The 13,705-nt window shown below is 37.3% G+C and overlaps 1 non-coding gene and 1 pseudogene across 1 annotated transcript; both read right to left on the bottom strand.

Annotated features, from left to right (window-relative positions):
• Positions 1–5,616: 5,616 nt before the first annotated feature.
• LOC103229059 (zinc finger CCHC domain-containing protein 7 pseudogene) lies at positions 5,617–6,853 on the bottom strand (annotated as a pseudogene).
• Positions 6,854–11,767: 4,914 nt separating this feature from the next.
• On the bottom strand, positions 11,768–11,894 carry LOC119619177 (small nucleolar RNA SNORA25). The gene has a single exon (XR_005235609.1). It is a non-coding gene; the product is annotated as a small nucleolar RNA SNORA25 (small nucleolar RNA).
• Positions 11,895–13,705: the final 1,811 nt, after the last annotated feature.

The raw sequence follows: 13,705 nt of genomic DNA, 5'->3' as shown, positions 1-13,705 counted from the left end.
CTCCAGAGGTCACGAAGAAGTTGCCTTGTTGTGTTCTCTGGCCTAGAATGAGGCTAGAAATTGGGTGTGCACTTTCAGTTGGACCTTTCCTTAGCACAGCCCCCTTCTCTATTTCTGAGGTGACCCAACGAAGAAGAAATGGGACAGTAGACAGTTGAAAGTGTACAAGGCAGATGCCATGAGAGATCACATGTTCTCCCTGTTGGACAGACAGGAGACATGAGCTGGCTGTTTGGTCGGTGGGGCAGCGCTGCTTGGTGGCAAGGAGAACGGGTCTGTTTTATGCTGTTACTATTCTCTATTCACTTGCAGGGCGTTTGGATCCGTCTCTCTCTCTCTCTCTCTCTCTCTCTCTCTCTGTTTTTTTTTTTTTTTTTTGTCCTTGAAAATGGCATTAAGTGATTCTGCGTATGTGCATTTGAGGAAGCCAGTGCAATATCCTATTAATCCGCTGAGTAACTTCAACAACTTGAAAATGATCAGAGCATGGTTGGTGACCGCACTGGTCGGTTTGTGAGAGCTTTACTGAAGGGCCACGCGAGTCATTCCATTTAAGGGATCTCCCCTTCTGTGGTCACCCATGCCTCTTTTGCCCAACAGCTTGGCAGCCTCCCTGGGGTCCATTGTAACCATCCTTCCAGGACACTGGGTCGGTTCAGGGGGCAATTGTTGCCTTCTTCTCCCTCCAGGGAGCAACTTCTCTTCATAAGGATTCTTTTTCCCAGCAAGAAAAGATGACCTGGAAATTTGATAGTGCCAGAGTTACAAACTATACTTTCTCAAGAGAGAAATATTACCTTTTAGAAACTAGCTTTTATCCTGCTGGGAAACTGTACTGTGTTGCGGGGATTGTCTCTTATTAGAGCCACGTGAGCTGGGGGAAGCATGTAGGGCTATCTTCCACACACCAAAAAGGCTGCAGGAATCGTGTATGACCCTGAAAAGAAACTGCCGTAGTACTTAGTGGGGAGGTAGGGAAAGACAAAGACGTCAATATAAGCCAGTACATTCGTTGCGCAGAATGAGCCTGCATACTCTTAAACACACTGGGAGAAGAGTTCTCAAGGTTTTGAAACTCCTAGTGATGGTGGAGTTCTTGGCTCACTTCCTAAAGCATTATGAGGCATTATAAACGTCCTTCGAATTCACGCAGTCCCATAAGAACACCAACAAAAAAATTGTTACGGGGATTTTAGTATTTAATCTTCAGGGGGTCCAAAGCCTTATTTGCCATTTCTCAATAAAAAACAAATCTTTATACTAAGACTAGGGTAGAGGGGATTGGGAAATCATTTTGTAACAAAAAGGTACTATATCCATTAGTCAAATAGTATTCATTGAGCACTCACTATGTGCCAGGCATTGTAGCAGGGGGTGGGGTCCTGAGGGTGGCTCTGGCAAGCCTGGGCCCTATCCTCATGACCCTTACATTCTAGTGGGCAGCAAAGGTGCAGAGCAAGTGTACTGAGCTAGTTGTGTAATAGAAGACACGAGGTTAGCTTACAGCCTCCCAATTCAGAGATCTCGAAGAACATCTTCTTGTTGGATTTAGGCATGCAGTATCCTGGAAGAGGACTGCAGTCTTAAAAATGCTCCTGATTCCGCCGGGTGAGGTGGCTCACGCCTGTAATCCCAGCACTTTGGGAGGCCGGGGCGGGCGGATCACGAGGTCAGGAGATCGAGATCATCCTGGCTAACACGCTGAAACCCCGTCTCTACTAAAAATACAAACAATTAGCCGGGCGCGGTGGCGGCGCCTGTAGTCCCAGCTACTCGGGAGGCTGAGGCAGGAGAATGGCGGGAACCCGGGAGGCGGAGCTTGCAGTGAGCTGAGATCCGGCCACTGCACTCCAGCCTGGGCGACAGAGCGAGACTCCGTCTCAAACAAAACAAAACAAAACAAAACAAAACAAAACAAAACCTCCTGATTCATTCTTTCCCAGCAAGATGCTCTTGGGACATGTAGGACCTTGGGCAACACTTATTTCTTCTTAGGGAATCTGAATGTCTCTGTTATTCCTACGAAATACCTCACTGAGAATGTGTGTTGCCTTAAAAGGCTGTTATATATTCTTTGGATTTTCAGATATACCTCTTCCCACAACATCTTTTCACAATCTGTTTTTATTCTATAAAGTTTTTTTATCATCTCAAAAATCTATGTCTGTCTACAAGTTAAGCTAAGTATCTCCAGATAACTCTCCCAGTCAAGATCTCAATTTCTAAAAAATAATAAATGTTCATATCAGCAAACTTGGACAATGCCCACTTGTACCAAAACTATGAGCAGGAACATTTATTTTCTTCAACTGAAAATCTGTGCTAATAATTTTAAGTTTACTTTTACATTTTAATTAGGGAAATTTTCAAATATACACAAAAGTGGAGAAGATAGTTTAGTGAACCCTAATGTACCCATCACTAAGCTTCAAGAGTCATTACAATTTTGCCAATTCTATTTCATTGATATAGCTTCCCCCACCAAGTACAGACACCTTTTTTCCCTTTTAAATTTTGGAGTATCAAAATCAAATTCCAGATATTGTATATTTTCAATCACAAATATCTTAGTAGAGAGAGAAGGATACCTTAACTGTAACATGCCATTACTACAACTAACAGAATAAACAAGAAAATTTTTAGTATCATGTAACATGACCCAGAATTAAGTTCCTCTGACTGACTTAAAATATGAATTTTTATAGTTTGTTCAAATCAGGATCCAAAATAGGACCAAACATCATACTTGGCTGTTATATTTCTTAAATTTCTTTTAATCTATAATACATCCCTCCTTCCATTTTTTTGCACCATTTAGTTTTTAAAAGGACTAGGTCTTTTTTTTTTTTTTTTTTTTTTTTTTGGGACAGAGTCTCGCTGTGTCACCCAGGCTGGAGTGCAGTGGTGCAATCTTGGCTCACTGCAACCTCTATCTCCCAGGTTCAAGCAGTTTTCCTGCCTCAGCCTCCTGAGTAGCTGAGACTACTGGCATGCACCATCACACACTGCTAATTTTTGTATTTGTAGTAGAGACAGGGTTTCACCATCAAGAGATGGTAGCGACCATCTCTTGACCTCGTTATCTCTTAACGAGGTCAAGTGTTGGGATTACAGTCGTGAGCCACCATGCCCGGCCTAATCTTACTGATTTTCTCACATTCTGATTTGTCTATTAGCTCCCTGGTGACATTGTTCAGCTTATTTTTCTATCCCCCTATATTATTTGTTAACTGTTAGGTATATAAACTTGATTAGACTTAGGTTTCCCACCCTTCCTCCCTCTTTCCTTCCTTCCTTCCTTCCTTCCTTCCTTCCTTCCTTCCTTCCTTCCTTCCTTTCCTTTCCTTCCTTTCCTTCCTTCCCTGTTTCTTTCCTTCCCTCCTTTCTTCCTGTCTTTCTTTCTTCAAGAATATTTATGGGTAGTGCCAGGTATATCCTATTGTATCACAATACAAGACACATAATGTCTGATTGTCCCACTTTTAGTGGTGCTAAAACTTAATCCAGGGGCCCAAGTGTTGCCACACTGATACAAACATTATAAAGTTCCCCATCAATTTTTCACCTCATGGCTTTCATATTCTTTGATGGTCTTTGCATGGATCCATTTTTTTTTATCATGAATGAATTTCAATTATAATATTACATTTTCATCAACCATTATTTTGAATCTCAAACTATCTTAGTAAATTTTTCTAATAGAAATATCCTACATAGTACTATATTGAATTTTTAATTGAAATGTTTTATAATTATGAAATGTATCCACTACAGAAAGTTTGGCATATGTAAAGTATAAATTTGAAATAAAGTCACCCCCAATTTTTCCACCAAGAGATAATCATTTCTAGGGTCTCAATGTATTCATTTTGATCTTTCTTTCAGACAGCATATTGGAACAAAACAGGACCACAGTATACTATGTTTGTACCTTTTTGCTCTTAATAATCTATTTTGGACATCTTTTCATATTAAAAAAATACCAGATTCACACCATTACTTTTAATGGCATATTTTAATTTTCTTGAAACATATTCATAAACATGAAACGTTGGAATGAAAGATGCTAAAAAAGTTTAAGCTTTTGATATTTATTTTCAAGACTCCTACTAAAGAGTTTTCCCATCTAAAATGTGTTATGAGTACCAATTTCTCTACATCTTTGGTAACACTGAATATTATAATTTTTGTAGTTTTTGCTAATTTGATACAAAAAATGTTTTCTGCCCAGTTATTTGGTTTTGATTAATTGCCAGAGATTAAAGTTATTCATATGTTTGTTATTTATTTGTATTTTTCTTCTGTGAATTTTCTATTTATTTATTCTGTCAATTTTTCTATCAGTATGCTTATACTTTTATTTCTATTTCAGATATTTTATTTTTCTTATTCTGACATTAGGGTATGAGAAGTACAAAAGATCAGAAAATTCTGTATAACTTTGAGGTAGTTTAAAAAATATAAGAGAAAAAAACAATTTTTTTAGTAATATTCATCTCTACAGATCTGAGTGACTGTCCACTTGAAACATCGCTGTAGAAGTGGTAAAAAATGATTTCATTGTGATTATGTTAAATTTTTTATGTCTCTTTCACTTGTTTTAGGAAATCTGTTTTCTGACATTTATACTGGATGGACTCTTCACCTCTATTTTGCTGAGGCCCAATTCCCTGCCTCTTCAGGGCTTCAATGATGATATTTTTGTTTTTACAGTCAGCTTGTGATGTTTTGTCCAAAGGAAGATTCTGAAAACAGCTTCAGCAGCAAGAAAAGCTGGATATAAATTTATAGTTATTGTCCTTTCCAGTGTAAAAAAGAAAGTTGAAAAATACTGATGACTTTTTCTTAGTGTTAATTTCTTGTCCTACAAGGATTTAATTTCATACTCATGCTGAGGATGAATTATCTTTGATGTGGTTTTTTTTCCCCCAAAGTATTTTTTAAAAGCTTTCTTGAAAAGATGAATTCTTCTTCCTAGCCCTAGGATTCTGAGTAAAGATGACATCCTGGAACAGGAGAAGTCCAGGTTTATCTTTCTACTTTCTTACCTAGTAACCTGTTGGACTTAGAGAGTTGAGATCTCCACGGATGTTCAATAAATCTAGGAATGGCTGAAATTAAAAACAAAAACAAAAACAAAACTCACTTTATTTAGTCACAGATAATAATCACAATGACAGAAGGTTATAGACACAAAGGCCAAAAGAACAAAGGAAAGCCACATCAGAGGCTGCCTGACAGCTTAAGACCTTTTTTTCCCTCTGCTTAATAAGAAATAAGTTATCATTGTCATCATCTTCCATGCACCTCTCCTTTTTCTTCTCTTGCCCCTCTTAACCTCCTTGGGAGACTTGTCTCCTCTTGATGTGAAGTAATGTGATGAATGGTGAAAGGGCTTGGAAGACTTCTGGGTTTTAAAACTACCAGGAGAAGAGTAGGTTTTGGGGCCCCTAGGAAAATCCTCATCCACTTCACATGTCTGTCAGCCTTCCTGTGCTTCTCCCAGTTTCTGTTCTTGTTCTTCATTTCTTTTTGTGTTTCCTTATTTTATTGAGGCCACCTGTTGCTTTTCCACGAGGCACAGCCCTTCCTTATATAATGATGGGGGTTCTCATTTGCTATTTTTATCTAAGGTAGCTTGGATGGCTCTGGGATATCTCCATTTTTCTTCAGTACTTTTATTTTTTGTTTTAGTCTCTTTTCTCTCTCCTGAATTTCATATTTGTCATCGTAGTAGCAGATGAATGGAGATATTGGAGACGGGTCATACACTTCTCTTTCTGGACACTTGTGCCCAGAATTGCCTTTTGCATGCAGTGACAGTAAAATGCTAAGGCTAATGGTCTTGAAGGGGTCTTTGGCTTTTTGGATGGTCCAGGTTTGGTCGTTAGGTGATACTGCCTCCAGATTTCTGTGCAAGTATCTGTATAGTGACCTAGCATATGACATCAGTCACACTGTTTATCCCAGGAATGTCTGAAAAGACATGAGTGGTCCAACATCTTAGGCACAGGACAGTATTCGCAAAGGGGGGCTGGCCAGGAATACAGGAGATGTCCTCTCCCGGAGCACAGGAAGCAGTGACGAGCTTTTCCTGGTAAGGGGCAGTTTTTTGTTAAATGGCCGCATTTGTCACAATTTCTACAGATAATGTTTTTGTTGGCTGAATAATATCTCTGGGTGCGTCTTCCAGGTGATTTGTTATTAGCTATCTCGGCCTCAATGTCTTTGTCACTGATGAACCAGTTTATACCATCTTCTCCTTCAGTAACAGAGTTTTCACATCCCGCAAGGTTGAGAAGGATATCATCATCTCTATCATCTACTTCACATCCCAGTAGCATCCAGCTTTCCACATTATCGCCTTCTGAAATGGTGCTTTCTTCCTCTTCACTTGAACTGACCTCTATAATCATGAGCTCTCGGATTACCTGATCGCTCTTCAGTATCACTCTTGCATTTCTTATCAACCAGCTCATTAGATTGAAGAGAAGCAGAAGGATCATGGGTATTTTCTTGTGCTTGAACTCTAACATTCTTTCCTTTACATCTATAAATACTATCTTCATCAGACAGTGATGACCTCTGAGCCATCTGACAGCTGGATGACCTCACTATCTGAAAGGACAATTAGCCTCTTCTGATTTGGTTTACTACTCAAAGATTCCAAATTCCCAGAGTTCTTTTCTTCATGTTCTTCTTCCCTGATGACATCACCAAGATCTCGGGCATAATAAATTCAGCTATAGAGTTGAAATTCCACCTCACTATCAACACTCATTTCACTAGATAACTCGTCTTGATAAAGATCATATTCGTATGCTTCTATAATCTCATAGCCACCAAACATCATAAAAAGTCAGTAACCTTGATGTGCTAGTTGCAACCTACTTTTCTTAATAAATTATAATTGCCCATAATTCCTTCAACAGTTTTGGGGTTTTGTTTTCATATTTTACTTTCAATTCCTTAGCCTATGTTGAATTTTTTGGCTGTAATTTAATGTAAAGATCTGATTGGATTTCACCACCACCCTCCATCCCCCACATATTCTCATTTTCCCCACCTCCATTGTTTGTTTGGATAATCTATTCCAACTGACATGCTTTTTCTTTCTTGCTTTTTGTTTTTTTTTGAGTTGGAATTTCACCCTGTTGCCCAGGCTGGAGTGCAATGGTGTGGTCCCTGCTCACCACAACCTTGGCCTCCCGGGCTCAAGCGATTCTCCTGCCTCAGCCTCCTGAGTAGCTGGGATGATAGGCGCCCACCACCATGCCCAGCTAATTTTTGTATTTTTAGTAGAGACTGGGTTTCACCATGTTAGCCAGGCTGGTTCCAAACTCCTGACCTCAAATGACCCACCCACTTTGGCCTCCCAAAGTGCTGGGATTACAGGCGTGAGCCACCACACCAGCCTGATACGCTTTTAATGCATTCGTTTCTGAACTATCTTTTCTGTAACAATGATCTGTCAGACAGTACTTATACTAGTAACACATGTAAATGTTGCAGCTGTAGTATGTTTTAAGATCTGGAGAACTTTCCTTATATTATAGCTGCTTTCTTAACTACCTATTTAATATGTATTAAATAGGTATTTCTTAATACCTATTTACCGATGACTCCCAACTTATGTCTGGCTCTAATTTCCAGGGTTGTACGTCTATATATCTATTCAACCTCTCCTCTCAAATGGGTAATAGACATCCATTCATTCATTCAGCAGTATTTATTAAGCACCCACTCTCTTCCAGGCATTGTTCTAGGCACTTGGAATAAATCAGTGAATCACACAATGATCCCTGCCAATTAATTAACAGTTTGATTCTTACAACAACTTTATGAAGCAAATAAATTATTATTTCTATTATAGTTCACGCATGAGGAAAATGACACACAGAGAGGTTAAATGACTTACTCAGGGTCACACAGCTAGTAGGTGGTGAATCTGGGATTCAAACTCAAGTCATTTCTTCCAGAGTCCTTGCCTTTAATCACTTTCTCAAACTCAACATGTCCAAAACAGAAGTATGGATTCCTCTGTCACATTTAGTTCTCAGGCTTTCTCCATTTTAATAAATGACTATACCATTCAAGCATATACCTGCTTGACTCAAAAACCTAGGAATCGTTCACGACTCCCTTTTCCCTCACTCTCCATATTCAGTAGATTAGCAAGTTCTGCCAATTTTATCATCAACAAATATATCTCTAATTCCACCACTTCTGACTGTGTCTGGTGCTCCAACTTAGACCAAGCATTGTCATCTTCTGCCTGCACCATTACACCTTCTAAAGATTCTCCCTATTTCTGTTCTTTCCCTTTTCACACAACTGGCAGTGAAGACTTCAAAAAATATCAATAACATCCTGTCACTCTCATGATCAAAATACAGTCAAATTATACTATAAACACTTACAGAGAAAAACAGAAATTGCCCCACCCTTCCCCACCTTCGTGGTATCTGTTCCTCGGTGGCAACTGCTCTGTGTTGTTTTGGCTCTTTCTTCTGTCATTTACATCCATATCTCTAAAGTGCATACTAATACAACTAGTTTTAAAATTTCAGTTGTGGACACCATCCGTCAACTTCAATGACTTCCTAGTAGAGCAGAGGACTATTTAGCTCTTCTATAACTACCCGCACCCCAAACACACACTTCCTCTCTCTTCTACCAATGTAGGTATATCTCAACTTTTATTATTTTCGTTACATTATTTTGACTATGCAAATATTATTCATACTTCCTTAGTGTACTAGGACTTTACTTCCTATTTTTGTGAAACTATTTGTTTTACTTCCTTTTTATAAAACTTTTCCTAGACTTAATAATTGCTTCATTTTTTCTTTGCTTGTATTTCTTCCCCAGGTACTTAACACTAATTCTTATTCAAACTCTCTGGTAGAGCTGTAAATCTCTTCTCAATGTAACCAGGTATACAGAATAATCTATAAATTCATTTTTTCCCCTGGAAAACATCCTCTTAGATCCCTTCTTTCTCTATGATCTGCCACACTACTGTCGTTTTGTGAGTCAGCTTCATGATCTTCCCAGGAATTCTGTTGCTTTTTAACCCGTTTTTAGCTCTTCTTATCTGTATCTCATGTCTTACTCTCATTTGGCTTAAATTCATTTCGAAGGAATACATTTCCCAGTAGCTTTCTGAGGAAGTAGGCATGAATGGTGAAATAAAAATATGCTTCTTGGCCAGGTTCGGTGGCTTGTGCCTGAAATCCCCGCACTTTGGGAGGGCAAAAATTAGCCGGGTATGGTGGCAGGTGCCTGTAATTCCAGCTACTTGGGAGGCTAAAGCAGGAGAATCTCTTGAACCCAGGAAGCAGAGGTTGCAGTAACCTGAGATCGCACCACTGCACTCCAGCCTGGGCAACAGAGTGAGACTCTGCCCCCAAAAATAAACAAATAAAAAACAAAAACCGCTTCTTATAACTCCTCATAATTGATCATTACTGTAATTTGTTACAAAATTCTAGATTTGATATCATTTTGATTTGAATCATTATGATTGAGTGTTCTGATGTCCTTCCAATTCTTGATCCTTTATAGCCCTTCTGCTTTTTTCTATGAGTTTTTAGAAGCGTCTGTTTATTCCTGAAATTCTCATATTTCACATTTTCATCCCCCTCAAAGGTTTCTTCATGTCACTGGGTAATTCATTTTTTTCTTCTCCCCCAAATCCCCTCCTTATAGATTTGGGACAAATTTGCTCTCTGTCCCTATAAATTATTTTCTATAATTTCGTAAAAATGGAATAATATATAAAATCACTTCTGTACTTGGCTTCCTCAGCATAATTATTTTGAGATTTATCAGGTTTTTTAAATGTATCAGTTTCTTTTCATTGATGAGTAGAAGTCAGTTACATGGATTTACCACATTTTGTTTATCTCTTCACCTAGTCATGGACATTTGGGCTGTTTCCAGTTTTTGCTATTCATAATAAAACTGTCATAAGCATTAGTGTACAATTCTTTCATTAGACATATATTTCTTTTTTCATCAGTTAATATTTAGAACTAGAATTGTTTAATCATATAGTAGGGGCTTCTTTAAATTTTTAAAAAACTGTCAATAGTTTTCCAAACTTGTACTATTTTACGTTTTCACTGTCACTGTACGAGATTTCCAATTGTTGTATATCCTTGGCATTCTCGGTCTTCTCAATTGTAGTAAATTCTAGTGGATATATAGTTCCATCTCACTGTGATTTTAAATTACATTTCCCAGGTAGCTAATTACTTTGAGCATTTATTCGTGTTTTTTTTTTTTTTTTTTTTTTTTTTTTGAGATGGAGTCTCACTCTGTCACCCAGGCTGGAGTGCAGTGGCACAATCTCGGCTCACTGCAAGCTCCGCCTCCTGGGTTCATGCCATTCCCCTGCCTCAGCCTCCCGAGTAGCTGGGATTACAGGCATGTGCCATCACATCACATCCAGCGAATTTTTGTGTTTTTAGTAGAGGCTGGGTTTCACCATGTTGGCCAGGCTGGTCTTGAACACCTGATCTCAAGTGATCCACCCATCTTGGCCTCCCAAAGTGCTGGGAAAGCCACTGCACCCGACCCATTTGTATATCTGCTTTTGTGATTTTTTTCTATTCAAATATTTGGCCCCCGTTTTTTATTGGGCTGTTTGTTTTCTTATTGTTGAGTTACGAATGATATTTATATAGCTGAGATGCAAGACCTTTGTCAGATATGTGCATTGCAAATATTTTCTTGTAGTCTCTGGTTTGTCTTATGTGTTGTAATCTGCTTACATTGTTGTTGGAAATTATCTTTCAAAGAGCAAAAGGTTTCAATTTTCACGTGTCATATAGGTTTTATAGCTATGTTCTTAAATAAATGCCTTAATATTCTAAGTTATTTCATTATTCTAAATGAAATTTTTGCATCATTCTGTTGCTTTTTATTGCTATAATAATAAGTTATATGTGCGTTATAACTGGACACCTCGCCAAGTCCCCCATTCAGTAGTTTTTAAACTTATGTTTCTTAGGTATTCAACTATATGATCAGCAAGAACAAATACATTTAGCTTTTTTATTTTCTGGTATCTATATTGGTTATTTCCATTTTATTTTCTTCTCCTAATATTTTTTCTTAAACCTAAAAAACAACATTGAATTGGCTTTTTTCTGGTTTTAATAGGACTGTCCTTTAGTGTTTTGTCATCTAGAAAGTCATTTGCATTTAATTTTTAGCCAATAATTACAATTGTGTTCACATAGTTTTGATCTGTTCTATGTAGAGGTTTTTGAAATTAGAAATCACTATCAAATTTTATTAAAGGTGCTTTAGTATTTGATATTATTTTTCTTACATAATATAATAAATTATATATATATGTTTTTAATATTGAACCCTTGCATTGTTGGATGGCCACACAATATTATTCTTTTAATATATTGCTGGGTTCAATTTGTTTATATTTCATTTAGAATTTTTACATTAATACTATAAATTAGATTAATGCTCCCTCTCCCATGGTGATCTCTTCTTCTTGACTGTCTTTGTCAAATTTTAGTATTACACTTATATAAGCATCATAAAACAAATTGGGGTGCTTTCCATCTTTTATTATAATCTGAAATAATATAAACGATATTAGAATTATCTCTGCTAACTGTTAGATTGCATTCAGCTGTAAGATCAACACTTTTAATTTTTAAATTCTTTAAAACTTTGAGACATGTATTTACTTTCCCACATCACCAATCACGGCCTAGTATGATTATGAGTGGCTAAGTCTTCTATCCCTTCAGGAAAACATAGCACTATTGAATGACTATGGCATCCTATGGAGAACTTCAATCTCTTGTCATAGCCTTTAGAGTTCCTGGCTTCAAGGCCTGCAAACTCTCTTTGAATGACCTACTGAATACTTTTTTTTCAGTGAAAAAGCTTCAGCTATTAAATAATCAGATTTTTTTAGTGCCACATCTTCAATTACCTTTGTAATATTTTATATATTAATTACTCTTTTAAAGTTTTTTATTTCTTCTTGGGTTAATTTTGCTCATTTTGTTAGTAAGTCATTTCTTCTAGGTTATCAAATTGCTGTCACAGACTTTTACATGGTGTATTCTTATAATTATTTTCATCTCTTTTGTTTTGCATTTATTTGTAGCTCTGTACTTCCCATTCTTAATCTTTCATGTTTTCTATCTCTTTTCTCTATTCAGGCAAATCGCAGTTTATTTATTTTATTGCTGTTTTCATGGCATCAGTATTTGGCTTTTCCCTACTATTTCGGTGTTTTCTATTCTATTAATTTTATCTTTTGTCTTTGCTAATTCCTACTACTTACTTTCTTTGGTTTATTTTATTTTTCTGTTACTGATTCTTCCTCTTTTTTTTTTTTTTTTTTTTAGATGGCGTCTCACTCTGTCATCCAGGCTGGAGTGCAGTGGCTCGATCTCTGCTCACTGCAACCTCTGCCCCCCAGGTTCAAGGGATTCTACTGCTTCAGCCTCCTGAGTAGCCAGGACTACAGATGCCCCGCCACTATGACCAGCTAATATATATGTGTGTGTGTGTGTGTGTGTGTGTGTGTGTGTGTGTGTGTGTGTATGTTTTTTAAAATTTTTAGTACAAACGGGGTTTTTTGCCATGTTGGCCAGGCTGGTCTCGAACTCCTGACCTCAAGTGATCCACCTGCCTCGGCCTCCCAAAGTGCTGGTATCCCAGGCATGAGCCACTGTGCCTGGCCTCTTTTACTAATTCTTAAGATGGGCATATTCATTTGCTGGAGCTGCAATGAGAGATGGCTTAAACAACAGAATTTTATTTTCTCAGAGTTACAGATGCTAGAGTCCAAGATCAAAGTGTCAGCACGTTTGGTTTCTTCTGAGGACTCTCCTTGACTTCCAGATGGTTGCCTCTATGCTGTGTCCTCACATGGCGTCATCCCTTGGTAAGTGTGTTGTGTGCATCCTAATCTCCTCTTCTTATAAGAACACTAGTCATATTGGATTAGACCCACCATGGGAGCTCATTTTACCTTAATTACCTCTTTCAAGGCCCTATTTCCAAACGCAGTCACTTTCTGAAGTTCTGAGGGGTAGGATTTCAACATGTGAATTTTGGGGGAGACTTAATTCAGCCCATAACAATGGGTCTAAATTATTTTATTTTTTATTTTCTTTAAACATGAAGGAATTCGAGGCTATACATTTTTCTCTGACTATAAATTAAACTGTTTTAATACAAAATGTTCAATGTGAATCATTCCCCTTTCCATGCTTTCTAGATAGCATATAATTTCAGTTTTAAATGTCTCTTTGATGCTGGAGTTAAGAGAGTGTTTCTTAACTTCCAAAATGTTTTCAGTCAACATTTTATTACTTATTTCTAATTTTGTTGTGGCCTGTGAGTGTTCTATATTTTAATGTTTTTAAGGGTTTTCTTTGTAATCAAATACGTATATCATCAATATTTGTACTATTTATATTTCTACAAAAATTCACACTCTATGTCAGTAGGATAGAAATTACACAGGGTTTTATTAATCTACTTTTTTGTTATATTATTCAATTCCTCTATGTCCTTACTTATCTTTTTGTGTAGTGAATCTTTCTACTTCTGAAAGGGATGTTTTAAAAATTACAACTATAATTTTATTAGGTTTTTGCATTTCTACAAGCTCTTTTTACCCATTCGGCTGCAAAGTTATTTGATGTGTATG

Source organism: Chlorocebus sabaeus, chromosome 24 (assembly GCF_047675955.1).
Source record: "Chlorocebus sabaeus isolate Y175 chromosome 24, mChlSab1.0.hap1, whole genome shotgun sequence".
Taxonomy (NCBI): Eukaryota; Metazoa; Chordata; class Mammalia; order Primates; family Cercopithecidae; genus Chlorocebus; species Chlorocebus sabaeus.
The sequence above is the reverse complement of the archived record's forward strand: the minus strand, read 5'-3'. Positions and strand labels throughout refer to the sequence as shown.